Below are 18967 nucleotides of genomic sequence, written 5' to 3' on the forward strand. Positions count from 1 at the left end.
GCAAATCTTTAAAAAATAGTTAAAGAAAGGAAAACGAGAGTGATAATAAAGTGGCACTTTTATATCCAAATTTATATTGCTAAGTATTTTATACATAAATTGCATGAATGCATCAGTTGAGAGATTGGATGACTGCATTGGAAAGCACATCTCAACTACTCATATATGCCATCTACAAGAAAATCACTTAAGATATAATGACATATGTAGGCTGACAACAAATGAATATTGAAAAATCAATAAAATATTAATTTTTTAAAGCTTTATTTTATTTATTTGAAAGAGCTACACAGAGAGGAGAGGCAGAGAGAGGGAGAGAGAGGTCTTCCATCCGATGGTTCACTCCTCAGCTGGCCACAAGGGCTGGAGCTGGCCTGATCCGAAGCCAGGAGCTTCTTCCAGGTCTCCCACGTGGGGGCTGGGGCCCAACGACTTGGGCCATCTTCTACTGCTTTCCAAGGCCATAGCAGAGAGCTGGATTGGAAGTGGAGCAGCTGGGACTAGAACCAACGCCCATGTGGGATGCTGGTGCTTCGGGCCAGGGCATTAACCTGCTTCGCCACAGCGCTAGCTCCTAAAATATTAATTTTTAAAAAGCAGAAGTGTCCATATTATCACCAGGTAAATTAGATGTAAGAACCAAAGATTCCCAAGGACAAAGAGGGACATTATGTCATGATAAATAGACCCAAAACTCCAAGAAGCTGTAGCAATCTAAATATTTATATACAAAACAACAGAAACTTCAAAGCACATTAATATAAAAACTTTTGTTCTGCAGAAGTCACTGCTAAGAAAATTAAAAAATAAAGCACAGGCTGAGAGAAAATATTTTAAAAACATACATCTGATGAATGACTTCTGTACAAAATATAACTTTTAAAACCCAACAATACGGCCAGTGCCGCGGCTCACTAGGCTAATCCTCTGCCTAGCGGTGCCGGCACACCGGGTTCTAGTCCCGGTTGGGGCGCCAGATTCTGTCCCGGTTGCCTCTCTTCCAGGCCAGCTCTCTGCTATGGCCAGGGAGTGCAGTGGAGGATGGCCCAGGTGCTTGGGCCCTGCACCCCATGGGAAACCAGGAGGAAGCACCTGGCTCCTGGCTTTGTGCTGGCCATAGCGGCCATTTGGGGATGAACCAACGGAAGGAAGACTCTCTCTCTCTCTCTCTCTCTCTCTCTCTCAGTCTTACTCTGCCTGTAAAAACAACATCAACAACAATAAAAGAAAGCAAACATCCTGTCTGAAGAATGAACAAAAAGTATGAACAGACACCTCAGCAACGATGCACAGATGAGAAACAAGTGTTTGTAAGGGTGTCGCACATCTTCTGTAGCTAAGGAACTCAAATCAAGGTAACAATAAGGTTTCACTGCACATCTGTTAGAATGCCTAAAACTCTGAATCAGTCATCTTTCAGTCTAAAATTCTTTTAAAAAAGTCTACTAATTAAAAAATGAGATCCTTGTGTATACATAAAAATATATTTAGCCACTTCAGACCACATGATCTTCAGAAAAATTGTTTTTGAATTATATACTTGCAAAAAAGATATATAAACTTTTTATAAAAAATGTAGCAGCACTTATAATAATATCAAATATTTGAGACTTTGTTTTTAAAGATTTACTTACCTATTTATTTGAAAGGCAGAGTTACAGAGGCAGAGGCAGACAGAAAGAAGTTTTCCATCCACTGGTTCACTCTCCCAATGGCTGCAATGGCAGGAGCTGTGCCAATCTAAATCCAGGAGCCAGGAGCTTCTTCCGGGTCTCCCACACGGGTGCAGGGGCCCAAGCACTTGGGCCACTGCTTTCCCAGGCCATAGCAGAGAGCTGGATCAGAAGTGGAGCAGCCAGGTCTTGAACTGGCCCATATGGGATACTGGCCCTGCCAGTCGCAGCTTTACCTGCTACGCCACAACCCCAGGCCCATATTTGAGTCTTCAGAGAGACATTGCATCATGATAAATAGGACCCATCCACAAAGTTGATGTGACAATCCAAAAATATTTGTGCACTGAACAACAGAGCTTTAGAACACATGAAGCAAAAACTGACAGAGCCAAAGGAGAAACAGGCAATATCCACGGTGCCAGCTGGGCACAGCAACACACGGCGTCCCCAGCAAGGGCACAGAGGACATGAACGTCGCCACCAGGTAGCGAGACCTAACTGACATTCACAGAACACTCCACCCAACAGGGGCAAAGTACACGTCATTTCTCATGCCCATGGGCTAGTCACCAAAATCGACAACAGGCCTTGACAACTTCAGAAAGAACTGGAGTGTTCTCAAACCACATCGGAGTCAAACCAGAAACCTCAGCACGAAGACACCGGGAGCACCTCCAAGCATTTGGAAATGAGACAACACACCGGAGCAGACAGAAGGTCTCACAGGAAAAAATTTTTTTGACAGGCAGAGTGGACAGCGAGAGAGAGAGACAGAGAGAAAGGTCTTCCTTTGCCGTTGGTTCACCCTCCAATGGCCGCCACGGCCGGCACACCACGCTGATCCGATGGCAGGAGCCAGGTGCTTCTCCTGGTCTCCCATGGGGTGCAGGGCCCAAGCACTTGAGCCATCCTCCACTGCACTCCCTCGCCACAGCAGAGGGCTGGCCTGGAAGAGGGGCAACCGGGACAAAATCCAGTGCCCTGACCGGGACTAGAACCCGGTGTGCCGGCACCGCAAGGCAGAGGATTAGCCAAGTGAGCCGCAGCGCCAGCCCCACAGGAAAATTTAAATCACTCAGAAAGCTGACTGAGAAGGAAGTGACAGCATTTCAAGGTGCATGAGAAGCCATGAAAGCACCGCTGAAGGGGCTGGCGCCGTGGCACCTTCAGTGCCAGTATCCCATATGGGCACTGGGTTCTGGTCCCGGTTGGTCCTCTTCCAGTCCAGCTCTCTGCTGTGGCCTGGGAAGGCAGTGGAGGATGGCCCAAGTGCTTGGGCCCCTGCACCCGCATGGGAGACCAGGAGGAAACACCTGGCTCCTGGCTTTGGATCGGCGCAGCACCAGCCGCGGCGGCCATTTGGGGGTGAACCAACAGAAGGAAGACCTTTCTCTCTGTCTCTCCCTCTCACTGTCTGTAACTCTACCTGGCAAATAAATAAATAAATAAATATTTCTTTAAAAAAAAAAAAGAAAGCACCACGGAGGGGCCTGTGTGCATGAAGAAAGGAGGGAGGTCTGCAAACTGACAGTCTCAGCTCATGCTAACGCCGCAAGAACCCAGAAAGGAAGAGCAAGAACGAGCCCAGCAGAAGGAAACACTAAAGGTGCAGACAGAAATCAATGGAATTGGAAAACAAAACATTACAGAAAATTAATACAAGATTGTAAAAAGCTAATGTAATAAAACACTCATGAGACCGACAGAAACAAAATACAGATTACCAGAATCTTGTATCAAGAACAAAATAGGGGATGTCACAGCAGATTCTGAAGCCATTACAAGAGCAATTAGGGAAAACTACAAGCAATTTTCTGCTCATAAATTCAACAAAGAAGAGAGAGACCAATTTCCTGGAAACGATTAACTATGATAACACAGCCAAAACGAAGTAAATACACTAATCACTGTAAATATTAGGGAAACTGACTTTGTAATTAAAGTGATCCTCCACAATAAATCTTTAGGTGAATATGATTTAACTGGAGAATTTTTATCAAACGTTCAGTGAATTGACACGATTTTTCACGATCCAACCGAGAAAACAGAAGCAGTGGCACTTCCCAACCCGTGCTGTAGGGCCTGTCTTACCTCGATGCCAAACCAGACGAAAATCACACACAGAGAAAGATACACCAACATCTCTTACCAACTTGGGCCCCAAAATCTTCAGTAAAATATTAGCAAGTTGAATGCAGCAAGGAATTAAGAGAATAATACCATATGATCATGTGGGATTTACTGCAGGTACACCGACCTGGTTCAATAGTATAATCAGTCAGTGTAATCCATCGTATCGCCAAGATAAAAACCACCATCCCAATTGATTCAGAAAAAGTATGTGATGAAGCTTATCTACTTAGAAAACTCTCCATGCAAAGGGAACAAGTAGAGCTACGTCACCCTCATGAAAAGCATCTACAGAAAACCTACATTAGGTGTGATGTCAGCGAGATGGCAGAGTAGCAGGTGCTGAGACTCTGCACCTGCACAACTGGACTGGCAGAAACTCATCGCGGGAACTCTGGTATCTGTTCCAACAGTTCCAGCTTCCAGGGGAGAGCCTGACTAGTTTAAGTCCAGCCCCTTGAGCTTTCATCACAGTAGCGTCCATCCATCCCCCATCAGCCAGCCCCAGGGCGGGCAGCTGTGGCCTAACCCGTGGGACGCCTGCTGGACACAGGATGGGAAATAAAAACACTGTTCCTCACACACTGGGTTTCTTTTCCTCACTGCTGATTGGGCGAGCTGCCATTGCTTCAACCCCTGCGTCTGCTGTGGCATCCAAGACTTAAAGAGGTAGTGCCTGTTTTTCCTTTTTCCCCGTTTGGGAGCCAGCTGTTTAAGGGTAACTGAATATATGGGGGAATATAGAAAGCCAACATGCATGCCTGGAGAAAGATGCAGGCCCAGAGAAGACTTCTCATGCTTTCAGATCAGGCTGACCCCCAGCCCAGAGGCACCCGACAATAAAGCGACACAAAACAGAAACTGGCAAACACTGAGGATGCAGGGAAATCTGATTTTCAGAATTATCACACTATGACATTTAATACCCAGTCTTCAACCAAAAGAGACCACTAAGGATACAAAGAAACAGGAAAATATGTCCTATTCACAGATACAAAATAAATGGACAGAAATTATCACTTGCCCAGGTGTTGGACTTACTAGATAAAGACTTTCAAACAACTGTCTTAAAGATTCTCACAGAGGGGCTTGGTGCTGTGGCACAGTGGGTAAAGCCGCTGCCTGCAGTGCCAGCATCCCACATGGGCACCGGTTCAAGTCCTGGCTGCTCCACTTCCAATCCAGCTCTCTGCTATGGCCTGGGAAAGAAGTAGAAGATGGCCCAAGCACCTGGGCCCCTGCACTCATGTGGGAGACCTGGAAGAAGCACCTCGTTCCTGGTTTGGGATTGGCCCAGCTCCAGCCATTGTGGCCAATTGCAGAGTGAAGCAGTGGATGGAAGACCTCTCTCTCTCTCTCTCTGCCTTTATTTTTCTCTGTGTGTAACTGACTTCTGAATAAATACATAAATATTTTTTAAAAGACTCTCAGAGAGCTAAAGGGAGACATGGACAGATGGAAAGAAATGTATGAACAAATGAAAATATCAATAAAGACTAAGAATTTAAAAGAAACAAAGAGAAATTCTTGAACCAAAATGAAAATTCACAGGAGGATTCACAAGGGTCTTTAGGCAGGAGAAGGAAGAAGCAGTGACAACTGAAAATATGACAGGGTGGGTGCTGTGCTACAGTGGGTTAAGCTGCTGCCTTGGAGTGCCTGCATCCCACATCAAGTGCCAATTCAAGTCCCAGTTACCCTGCTTCTGATCCAGCTGCCTGGTGGTGTACCTGGGAAGGTGGTGTATGATGGCCAAGAACTGTGGTCCCTGCAGCCCTCATGAGAAGACCAGGATGGAGTTCCTGGCTCCTGGCTTTAGCCTGGCCCAGCCCTGGCTATTGTGTGCTTTTGGAGAGTGAACCAGTGGATGGAAGATATCTCTCTCTCTCTCTCTTTCTCTCTCTCTGCCTCTCTCTGTCTCAGCCACTTTACCTTTCAAATAAATTTTTAAAAATATATCAACTGAAATGATCAAGAATAAAGAACAGAAAGGAAGAAAGAAAAGTGAATAGAGTGTAAGGTATCTGTGGAACATCTTCAGACCAACTTATACATTATGAGAACCCAGAAGGAGAAAAGAGAAAGGAAGGGATAGAAAAAAACATTTGAAGATATAATTGCTAAAAGCTTCCCAAATTTGATGGACCACAGGAATCTACAAATCCAGGAAGCACAACAATCTCCAAGCATAATAAATTCAAAGAGACACACAGTGAAGACAGATCGTAATCAAATTGTCCAAAGATAAAGGCAAAGAGAGGGGGCCGGCGCTGTGGCAAACTAGGCTGAGCCTCTACCTGTGGCGCCCTTATCCCATGTGGGCACCAGCTTGTGTCACGGCTGCTCCTCTGCCAATCCAGCTCTCTGCTATGGCCTGGGAAAGCAATGGAAGAAGGCCCAATTCTTGGGCCCCTGCACCCATGTGGGAGATCTAGAAGCAGCTCCTGGCTCCTGGCTTCTGATCGGCCCAGCTCTGGCCCTTGTGGCCATTTGGGGAGTGAGCAGGTGGATGGAAGATCTCTTTCTCTCTCACCCTCTCTGTAACTCTGCCTTTCAAAAAATAAATAAAATCTTAAAAAAAAAAGACAGAGGGACAATATTAAAAGCAGCAAGAGAGAAGAAATTCATCACATACAAGTAATCTCCTTTAAGATTATGAGCCGATTTCTCATCCAAAACCATGGAGTCCAGAGGGCAGTAGGCTCGCGTTCAATGGGCTAAAAGAGAAAAATCTCAACTGAGATTATATATCTGGCAAGCCATCCTTCAGACGTGAGGGCATAAATAAGACTCAGATAAACAAAAGCTGAGGAGTCAGCCCACAGCACACCTGTGCTTCAAGAACTGCTACAGGATGCTGGACAGCAACCCAAGCTGTAAAAAGAGATTAAAATTTTGGCAAAGGTAAATATGTGGGCAACTATAAAAGCTAGTTATTTTCATAATTTTTTTTTTTTATTTTTTGACAGGCAGAGTGGACAGTGAGAGAGACAGAGAGAAAGGTCTTCCTTTGCCGTTGGTTCACCCTCCAATGGCCGCCGCGGCCGGCGCGCTGATCCGATGGCAGGAGCCAGGAGCCAGGTGCTTCTCCTGGTCTCCCATGGGGTGCAGGGCCCAAGCACCTGGGCCATCCTCCACTGCACTCCCTGGCCACAGCAGAGAGCTGGCCTGGAAGAGGGGCAACCGGGACAGAATCCGGCGCCCCGACCGGGACTAGAACCCGGTGTGCCAGCGCCGCTAGGCGGAGGATTAACCTAGTGAACCGCGGCGCCAGCCCCATAATTTTTATTTATAAATCCATTTTTAAATTTTCTACATGATTTAAGAGATAAATACATTAAAATTACTAGTATATTTACTGGGCATACCACATATAAAAGGTATAATTTGTGACGACATAATGGAAAAGAAAAGACAGGAGTAAAGGTTTTGTATGCTACTGAAATTGCTAGTACGAATTAAATTTAGGTCACTATAACTTCAGATATTAAGTGCAATCCACATGGTATCCACAGAGAAACTATCTTTGGACTACACCAGGGTAAAGCTTATGGAAAATGCATATTATTAAAAAAAAAACTGCCTGGGTTAAATTATTGCACCAGGGGCCGGCGCTGTGGTGCAGTGGGTTAACACCTTGGCCTGAAGCGCCAGCATCCCATATGGGAGGTGGTTCCAGACCTGGATGCTCCACTTCCAATCCAGCTCTCTGCTACAGCCTGGGAAAGCAGTGGAGGATGGCCCAAGTCCTTGGGCCCCTGCACCCATGTGGGAGACCCAGAAGAAGCTTCTGGCTCCTAGCTCCTGGCTTCAGATCAATGGAGCTCCGGCCGATGAAGCCAATTGGGGAGTGAACTGGCAGATGGAAGACCTCTGTCTCTCTGCCTCTCCTCTTTCTGTGTAACTCTGACTTTCAAATAAATAAATAAAAAAAGTATTGCACCAAAGTACACTTATCTTTTAATTTTGTTTTTCAAACTTTTGGAAGTTCAGATGAAAGAAAATAAGAATCAAAGCATTTCACTAAAAAATCAAATAAGCAGAAAAGATAGCAGTATCATTGAAAATGAGAAACAAAGTGCTATATATCACCTAGAAAATAAGTAGTAAAATGCCAAAATTAAATACTTCCTTATAAATGATTACTTTAGGGGCCAGTGCGGTGGCACAGCGGGTTAACGCCCTGGCCTGAAGCGCCAGCATCCCATATGGGCGCCGGTTCTAGTCCCGGCTTTTCTACTTCTGATCCAGCTCTCTGCTGTGGCCTGGGATACCAGTGGAAGATGACCCAAGTTCTTGGGCCCCTGCACCTATGTGCAGAAGAAGCTCCTGGCTCCTGTCTTCAGATCGGCGCGGCTCTGGCTGTTTCAGTCAATTGGGGAGTGAACCATCGGATGGAAGACCTCTCTCTCTGTCTCTGCCTCTCCTCTCTCTGTGTAACTCTGACTTTCAAATAAATAAAGAAATCTTTAAAAAATACACAATCCAATTATTTCACACTACAAGACACTCACTTTAGATCCACAGACAATAATTTGAAAATAAAGAGTAGAAAAGGGGTCTCCCATGAAAATCGTGACCAAAAGGGACCGCAGATCTTAGACAAATATCCGGTAAAGCAGACTTTAAATCTGAAGAGCTGACAGGAGACAGAAAAGACTACACATCCACAAAGGGTCCAACAGAACAAGACAATGTCATGCTCATAAACACTTACACAGCTAAGGACAGATTCAAATTATATGAAGCAAATGTGGGCGGAGTTACAGGAGAAGCAAACACTTCTACATTCATACTTGATGCTTCCGTAATGGCTAGAACGTCCAGACAGAAAGTAAGAAAAGGAGAACTCGAGGCACACAGTAAAGCAACCAGACCTGCAGACATAGGCACACCAGTCTCCCCAAACAGCAACAGTACCCATTTTTTTCAGGTGCACATGACACTTTCTCCAGGATGGACTCCTAATTTTGAAAGGTGGATGTCATCACACCAAGTATCGCTTCTGAGCACAGTGGGATGATGTTAGACGTCAGCAACAGGAGGAAAACTGGGAAATTCATAAACGGGGGGAACTGAAACATGCATTCTCTCTTTTAGAAAGGAAAATTACATTCATTATTTTTAAAACAGTAGACACTGACAGACTATCCTCACCTGGATTGTTAAACCGGCTAGCTTGGGCATAAACTTTTGCAACGTCTCTTTTGGTAAACTTAGGGGTATTAGAGCAAATACGGGAGGTTTTATTACTTACTGGGCGTGTTTTTTATTTTGTTTTGTCAGTATGTATTTTAAGGCTAGCTGGTTGTCCATGACTGCCTTAGGCAGAGTGAGTATTTGCTATAAAAGCTTGAAGCGTAGGCGAGGCTGTCCCAGGCACCGCAGCATCTTTCATTATGATGACAGAAGAACTCACTAAGAAGTATTTTTTAGTTGTTTTCTATTTTTACCTTTTATATGATTGGAATTGTATGTATGAACCACACTGAACCTGTTCTCTTTGTGTTAACATAGTACTAACATGAGAATGGATGAGAATTGTGTTGTGGTAATTACGCATTTGCTGTGACTCGGAGAATCTAATGTACCAATAAATTCCTTGAATTAAAAAAACTATCTAGCTATCTACACACCCTTTTGGTTCTGTTTCTTTGCAGAGTTCTAATGCAACTAGCACTGTATTCCCAAGCAGAGAATTTAAAACAGCAGTGCTTGATTTTTTACTCTTAGTTTTATTTTCATTTTTAATCAGTTTTTGACAGATTCAATGTGATTTGTAGACACAGTTCTAAGAACATAATGATATTCCCTCCCACCCTCCCTTCCATTCTCCTTCCTCCTCCATTTCTTTCTTTTTTGTTTTTGAGATAACATATTTTAAATATGCATTACAGTAAAAAGGCTTAATATTTCACTAAATTATAAACGTAACAAGTAAAAAGCAAAAAGTCCTTAGTTTAGTGGGCATATAGACAACAGCTATAAACAATAATTGTATGGAAAAATGACCATTTCATGCATATAAAGTAAATGTTAAAATAGTCACACATCATTAAAACTATAGTAGTATAACATTCTGAACCACTGGTTTGACATAAGTGTAAAACAAAGTTTTACAAAACTATATTTGCAGCATTACTGACACAATGACAATAGCAGGAAGAATGTTGGTTACCTCTCAGGCACAGGCTTAACACAACTGTATACAGAAGTAAACATTTAATTGTGGGGGCCAGCAGTGTGGTGCAGTGGATTAAGCCACCGTCTGCAGTGCCTGCATCCCATATAAGCACTGGTTCGAGTCCCGGCTGCTCCACTTCTGATCCAGCTCTATGCCGTGGCCTGGGAAAGCAGTAGAAGATGGCCCAAGTCCTTGGGTCCCTGTACTCACATGGGAGATTGGAAGAAGCTCCTGGCTTCTGGCTTTAGCCTGGCCCAGCCCTGATTGTTGCAACTATTTGGGGAGTGAACCAGAAGATGGAAGACTTCTCTCTCTTTGTCTCTCCTCTCTTTCTGTAACTCTGACTTTAAAATAAATATTTTTAAAAGATGAATTGTGCACTTTTGTATCTATGTACTTCATCCCTCGATTTCTAAAAAATTGTGAAACCATTTTCATACCAAAAAAGCAATATACAGGACTTTGCCTTTATAGTAATCAAATTTTCATTTCATAGATTCAGTTTAAAGCCATTCAACAGATGTTTCACATAATTTAGAAAACTTTGAATCCGATTCTATCTCTGCTGGGGATTAAACCAAAAGCAAACATTTTGGGTGGTAGAGAACTTACACAAACTGTGTAAGTTGTTTCATTCACAAAAATCGTCCTAACTTTGTATTCGTGCCTCTCACCTCTCCTCATTTTGTAAGAAGGTTAGCATGAAAACCCTTGTCAAGTGATTCCGTGTTAGACTAGGACTTACTGATCTTGCAAGTAACACTCTCTACTCTTATCAATTTTTATATCCTTACAGATTTATTTTTGCTTTGTTCCATCGGTTACCAAGAGAGATGTGTCAAAATACTTCATGATTATTGTGGCTTTATCTGTTGTTCATTTTGTCAGTTTTGGCTTTGTATTATTTGAGGCTATATTAGGAGGTGCATACAAATTTAAAACAGCTGAAGTGATTCATATTAAAAGCTATCCCTCAAAGTTTCTTTGCCTGCTTCTGACTTACTTTGGATAGTTCACAAGATATATTTTCATATTCTCTCATTTTTTAAAAAAAATTTATTTACAAATTTGAGAGGCAGAGTTAGAGAGAGAGGGAGAGACTCCCAACCACCAGTTCACTCCCCAAATGGCTGCAATGGCTGGAACTGAGCCTGTCCAAAGCCAGGATCCAGAAGCTTCTTCTGGGTCTCCCACGTGGGGGCAGGGGCCCAAGGACTTAGGCCATCCTCAGCTGCTTTCTCAGGCGCATTGGCAAGGAGCTAGATCAGAAGTGAACAGCTGGGACTTGAACTGGAGCCCATATGGGATGCAGGTGACACAAACTTTGGTTTCACCTGCACTATACCACAGCGTCGGCCACTCTCCTTTCAGTTTTTAACTTTATATTTAAGGTAAACTTTTTATTAAGCGGCAAATCATTGAGTTTTGCTTTCTTTTTCCAGTCTGGCCATCTTTACCTTTTAATCATAATATTTAGTCTGTTTACATTTGATATAATTACTGATATGTTTGGATTTAAAACAACTAGTTACTATTTTTTAATTTGTTTCACCTGTTCACTGTTCCCTTTTTCTTTGTTTCCTTCTTTTATTCTGTTATGTTGTCCTATTTTCCTGCTCTGTCAGCTTCAGAGTTATATATATCTTCATTCATTATTCTTTTTGTAGCAACCATAAAAATTACAATTATAATCCTATTTTATTAAAATCTAATTCAAATTTGTAGTTCTGCCAAGTGTAAAAATCTTAGAAAACAAATTCATCTATCCCTTTCTGTCTCTTCCTGGTTATTGCCATCCATTTTAATTCTACATATTTTTATTTAAACGTATTTTAAATTAGGCAATTAAAATAACACTAGATTTATATGCACTCGAGTTTCTCCCAATGATAATATCTTGCAAAAATGATGCAATATCCAAACTACAATACCAACACTGATGTATCGATGCACTGATGGTCGTGGCCATCTGGGGAATGAACCAGTGGATGGACGCTCTCTCTGTCTCTCCCTCTCTCCGTGTAACTCTGACATTCAAAATAAATTTATCAATAAGTAGATCTAAAAGAAAAAAAAGAGAGATACAGAACATTTCTCTCATAAGGATCTCTCCTGTCACTTTTTTGGGCCACACCCCGTTTCTGCAAACCCCTACAACCTACTTTTCTTTGGAGTTAGGTTTAAGTAAACTATTACAAGATGATAGTCCAGAGAGTATGCTGACACAGCAAAAGTCAGGAAGAAATTCCATGCATAGATGAAGCCTATGTACCAGCTGGGCTGCACTGTGAGGGGAGGGGCAGAGTCCAGAGTGATGGCAGTGCCCCTGGTGCCCCAAAAAGGAATGCAAGTTTTCTTCTAAGTGAGACTGGAAGCTGCATTGGGGGGATGTTGTGGTTTAGACGTGGTATGTCCCCCACAGGTTCACGTGCTGGAACCCTGTGCCCTGTGTGGTGGCGGTCTGGCTGCGGAGCCTAACAAAAGGTCACTGGACACTGGTGGTGCTGCCTTCAGAAGGGATCAGTGACCACGGTTAGTTCCTGCAGGATGAAAGGCCAGGAGAGCACGCCTGGCCGAGAATCTATCTGTATTCCCATCTTGGCCTGTTACAAGCACTCCCGTCCTCTGAGGCCACCCACCATGAGCCTGTCAGCAGGGGACAAACACACAGGGCCGCCCTCATCTTGGACATCTAGCTTCCAAAACCGTGAGCTAAATAAACCTGTTTTCTTTAGAAACAGCCCAGACTCAGCCAACAGAAAATGGTCAAATAGAGGATACAAACAGGGAAATAACGAGATACGATTTACGTTAATGAAGCTCCCTCTGCCTGCCCTGCAGTGTGGAAGGACCTTCTGGTCGCTGTATGACAGCTGCAGAGGAAGGCAAATGCAACTGTCTGGACAGAGTCCAGGAGGCAGCAGTGGAAGGGCCATTAAGGGATGATTCTGGGTATGACTGTGAAATTTAGCCTGAGATATAATTTACATGAGTAAAGTGTACCCATTTTAAATGTATGGCTCAATGAGTTTGGACAAATGTCCTCAATTATGTAATCCCCACTACCATCAAAATAGAGACTTGCTCCCAACGCATCTCCTTAGGTCTATTTGCAATCAAATTAGTCCCATTTCCTGGCAACCACTAATCTGTTTTCTGTAACTGGACTTGTTCTTCTTCAGAACCTCACATAAATAGAATCACACAGCACGTAGCACTTTATATCTGGCTTCTTTCACTCAGTGTAATGTTTTGGAGATTTATCCTTGTTTTTGTATCTTAATCTTTCATTCCTTTTGGTTGATGAGTAGTATTCCCTTGGTATGAATGTACCACAAGTTGTTTATCCATTCACTAGTTGATGAACTGGCATTGTTTCCAATTCTGTACTAGTATAAAAAAAGTTATATGGGGACCGGCGCTGTGGTGTAGCGGGTAAAGTCACCGTCTGCAATGCTGGCATCCCATATGGACACTGGTTCAAGTCTTGGCTGCTCCACTTCAGATCCAGCTATCTGCTATGGCCTGGGAAAGCAGTAGAAGATGGCCCAAGTCCTTGGGTCCCTGCACCTTTGTGGGAGACCTAGAAGAAACTCCTGCCTCCTGGCGTCAGATTGGCTCAGCTCCAGCTGTTGCAGCCATCTAGGAGTGAACCAACAGATGGGAGACCTCTCTCTCTGCTGCTGCTGCTGCTGCCTCTCTGTAACTCTTTCAAATAAATAAATAAATATTTTTAAAAAAGTTATATGAACATTAAAGTGCAACTCTTTTTGTGAATATATGCGCACATTTCAGTTGGATAAACTCCTGGAAGAATAGTTGGGTCTTAAGTATATGTTTAAACTTACAAGAAACTAGAAAATTATTTCCAAAGTAGCTGTACAAGTTTGCAATCCTAAAGGCAATATATCAATGTTATAGTTTATTGATATCCTCAACACTTGATATTATCAATCAATTTTTTGCTTTATGTTTTAGCCACTATAGAAAATATAGAGTAATATTTTATTGTGATTTTAATTTGCATTTCCCTAAAGACTAATGATGTTTGGCATCTTTTCATTTTTGTTGTCATTTAGTTATTGGATATACATGTTCTTTATGCATTCTTTTTTTAAAAAAGATTTATTTATTTGAAAGGCTGAGTTAGAGAAAGAGAGAGAGACAGAGAGAAGGGACAGAGAGAGAGAGATCTTCCATCTACTGGTTCATTCCCCCAAATGGTTGCAATGACTAGGCTGGGCCAGGCTAAAGCCTGGAGCCAGGAGCTTCTTCTGGGTCTCCCACGTGGATGCAGGAACCTAAGCACTTGGGCCATCTTCCACTGCTTTCCCAGGCCATAGCAGACAGCTGGATCGGAAGTGGAGCAGCTGGGGCTCAAACTGGTGCCCATATGGGATGCAGCTTAACCTGTTACATCACAACATTGTCCCCAAAAGTTTTACATTTTAATGAAGCCAAATTTATTTTTTCTTTTGTGTTCATGCTTTTGGTATTATCCCCAAGAATATGCTGCCAAGTTCGAGGTCATGAAGATTTACACTTCTGTTTTCTCCTAAAAGTTTTATGCCTTGAGCTCTTAAAGTTTTCATCACTGGCTTATTTTTAATTAACTTTTATATACAGAGTAGAGGGTACTTCTTTCTTTTGCAGTTAGAAATACACTGTCCCAGTACCATGTGCTGAAGACACAGTTCTTTGGCCCTTCAGTTGGTCTTGGCACTCTTGTGGAAAGTCAATTGACACAGATGTATGGGTTTATTTCTAGACTCCCAATTCTATTCCATTTGTCTGTAAGTCTATACTAATTGCACTACCACACTGTTTTGGGAACCATAGCTTTCTATTTACTTGTTTGAAAGCCAGAGTTACACACAGAGAAGAGGAGAGACAGAGAGAGTGAGAGATCTTTCATCTGCGGGTTCACTCCTCAGATGGCAGCAATGGCCAGGCCAAAGCCAGGAGTTTCCTCTGGGTCTCCCACATGGGTGGCAGGAGCCCAACCACTTGGGCCATCTTCTCTGCTTTCCCAGGCCATTAGCAGAGAGCTGGATCACAAGTGGAGCAGCAGGGACTAGAACCAGTACTCTTATAAGATGCCAGTGTCTCAGCCGGCGGCTTTACCCACTATGCCGCAATGCCAGCCCTACCTTTTAATTAAGGTTTAAAATTGAGCAGTGTAATTCTTTTAGCTTTGATCTTCTTTTCCAATATTATTTTGGATAGAGAGGTCTCCTTGCAATTTCACATAAATATAAGAATTGCTTTTTCATTTCTGCTCCAAAACTCTATTAGAATATTACAGCAATTTCACAGAATCTATACATAATTTTGAGTATTATTATCATAACACTATTAAGGCTTCCAATCTATGAACCAAAGATGTCTATCTATTTAAGTCTTCTTTAATTTCCTTAAGCAATTATTTGTAATTTTTAGTGTATAAGTCTTTCATACCTTCAGTTAAATTTTTTTTGTTTGGATACTATTGCAAATGGAATTATTTTCTCAATTTCCTGCTGAGATTATACATTCAGGTGTACAGAAATACAATTGACTTTTGCATGCCAATCTTGTACCCTGAAACACTGCTAAACCTATTAGCTCTAGTAGTTCTTTTATGGATTTTTAGGATAGTCTATAGACAGGTTCATGCATCTATAAATAGAAATAGCTAGCTGGCACCACGGCTCAATAGGCTAATCCTCTGCCTTGCAGCGCCGGCACACTGGGTTCTAGTCCCAGTCAGGGCGCCGGATTCTGTCCCAGTTGCCCCTCTTCCAGGCCAGCTCTCTGCTGTGGCCCAGGAGTGCAGTGGAGGATGGCCCAAGTCCTTGGGCCCTGCATCCCATGGGAGACCAGGAGAAGCACCTGGCTCCTGCCTTCGGATCAGCTCGGTGCGCCGGCCGCAGTGCGCCAGCCGCGGAGGCCATTGAAGGGTGAACCAACAGCAAAAGTAAGACCTTTCTCTCTGTCTCTCTCTCTCACTGTCCACTCTGTCTGTCAAAAAACAAAACAAAACAAAACAAAACAAATAGCTTTATTGTTTCCTTTCCAATTTGCATGCGCATTTCCCCTTTTTCTTGCTTAACGCTATGGCTAGAATTGCCTGTGCTACATTCCATAGTACTGGTGAAAGCAGGTCTCCTGATCTTAGGAGAAACCTTACAGTCTCTCAAATTTTTTTTAAGACTTATTGATCTATTTGAAAAGCAGAGTTACAGAAAGAGAGAGAGAGATCTTCCATCCATTGGTTCACTCTTCAAATGGCTGCAACAGCCAGAGCTGGGCCAATCTGAATCTGAAGCCAGGAGCCAGAGCTTCCTCTGGGTTTCCCACATGGGTGCAGGGGTCCATCTACTACTGCTATTCTAGGCACACTAACAGGGAGCTGGATCAAAATGGAGTAGCCAGGACTTGAACCGGCACCCATATGGGATGCCAGCACCACAGGTAGTGGCTTTACACACCACGCAACAGTGCCGGCCCGTCTTTTACCTTAGGTATGATGGTAGCTATGGGTTTTTCATAAATGCCCTAGTTTTTTTTATCATGAAAGTATTTTTGAGAGTATTTTTATCATGAAAGGTCATTGGTTTTTTTTTTTAAAAATATGTCTGTTTAAATAATAAAGTATGTTTTTCCTTTATTATATTAAGAGGTATATTACACTGATGAATTTTATGTTGAGCCACTCTTGAGTCCCTGCTACTGACGTAAGAGATAAGGTTGTTGTAGTTACTGGCTACTGGCTGCAGCCTGGCCCACCCCAAGATCTATGAACCAACAAATGGAAGATCTCTCTCTCTCTTTCTCTCTCTCTCTCTCTCTTTTCTTCTCTCCCTCCCTGTTACTTTGCTTTTTCAAATAAGTAAATCTTTACAAAAAGAGATTATTGTCAAATCCAGTGTCAAGAAGATTTTCCCCATGTTTTCTTCTAATAGTTTTATAGTTTAGCTTTATAGTTAAGTCTTGGTCCATTTTGAATTAATTTTGTATATGGCATAAACTAAGGATCCAATTTCATTTTTTTGAATGTGGATATACATTTTTCCAGCACCATTTATTGAAAAGACTATTCTTTCCCCACTGAATGTTCTTAGCACCCTCACTGAAATCATTTGTGCGGGTTTATTTCTGAGCTCTCTAGTTTTCTCCATGGGTCTGTATACCTGTCTTATGCTACTCTCATGTGTTTTTAAATTTACTTTTTTTTTAATTTTTATTTTATTTGACAGAGTTAGACAGTGAGAGAGAGAGACAGAGAGAAAGGTCTTCCTTCCATTGGTTCACCCCCCAAATGGCCGCAATGGCCGGTGCTGCGCTGATCCAAAGCCAGGAGCCAGGTGCTTCCTCCAAGTCTCCCATGGGGTGCAGGGGCTCTAGCACTTGGGCCATCCTCCACTGCCCTTCCAGGCCACACCAGAGAGCTGGACTGGAAAAGGAGCAACTGGGACTAGAACCCGGCACCACAGGTGGAGGATTAACCAAGTGAGGCACAGCACCGGTCCCCTACTTTTTAAAACATTAAAGCAATTTTATTAGCAATAGTTGTATATTTATGGGATACAATCCGATGTTTTAATACATGTATACAATGTGTACCAATCAAATCAGGGTAACGAACATTTCCCCCTCTTTGTCATTATTTTGTGATCGGAGACTTGGAGCTCCTCTCTTTCTCTGCTCAGACGATATGTAATAGGTTATTGTGAACTGCAGCCACCCCACTCTGTGTAACACTAGGAACTTACTCCTTTGATCTAATTCTGATTTGGTGCCTGTTATTCGAATGCCCCCATTCCCTCTACTCCTCCCAGCTTCTAGTAATCACATTCCGTGCTCATATTGAGTTTTTGTTGTTGTTGTTTAGCTTCCACTTTTGAGAGAGAACAAGTGATTTTTGTCTTTCTCTACCTGGCTCATTTCATTTAACATCATGTTCTTGGGTTCCAACCATTTTGCGGCAAATGATGAGATTTCATTTGTTATGGATGAATAATATTTCATTTTATATTTATTATTTTCATTTTTAAAAGATTTATTTATTATTTATTTGAAAGGCAGAGTTACAGAGGCTGAAGCAGAGAGAGAGAAGTCTTCCATCTGCTGGTTCACTCCCCAAATGGCCACAATGGTCGGAGTTGGGCTGATCTAGAGCCAGGAGCCAGGAGCTTCTTCCGGATCTCATATATGGGTGCAGGGGGCAAGGACTTGGGCCATTTTCCACTACTTTCCCAGGTGCATTAGCAGGCAGCTGCATTGGAAGTGTAGCAGCTGGGACTTGAACCAGCGCCCAAATGGGATGCTGACACTACAGGCGGTGGCTTTGCCACAGCTGCAGCCCCATATTACATTTTCCTTATCCATCTAATGATGGCTACCTTGGTTGATTTCACATCTTAATGACTGTGAACAGTGCTGCAGTAAACATGGTGATGTAGGTATCCCTTTGATATAATTATTTCATGTCTTCTGAATATTTACCCACTAGAGCAATTGCTGGATTATAAGGCAGTTCTGTTTCTAGTTTTTAAAGGAATCTTCATACTGCTTTCCATAATGTCTGCACTAATTCACATTTCCACCAGCAGTGTGTAAGAGTTCACCTTTCTCCACACCCTCACCAGCAGCTGTTACTTCCTGTTTCTTTGACAGTAGCTGTTCTGGCAGAGGTGAGGCAATACCTCATTGTGGTTTCACTTTGCATTTTTCCCTGATGGCTGGTGATATGCAATATTTTTTCAAGTATTGTTGCCCATTTGTATTTCTTTTTTGAGAACTGTTTATTCAGGTCCTTTTCTCATTTCTTAACTGGGTTGCGTTTTCCTTCTTGTTGTTGAGTTTTCTTAATATATTCTGCATATTAATCTTTTGCCAGAGACGTATCTTGCAAATATTTTCTCTTATTGGTCAGATGTCTCTTCACTCTGCTGATTGCTTCTTCTGCGCACAAGCTTCCGTGTTTGATACAATC

This window comes from Oryctolagus cuniculus, chromosome 1 (assembly GCF_051225735.1).
Source record: "Oryctolagus cuniculus isolate XC-2025 breed Fujian yellow rabbit chromosome 1, ASM5122573v1, whole genome shotgun sequence".
NCBI lineage: Eukaryota > Metazoa > Chordata > Mammalia > Lagomorpha > Leporidae > Oryctolagus > Oryctolagus cuniculus.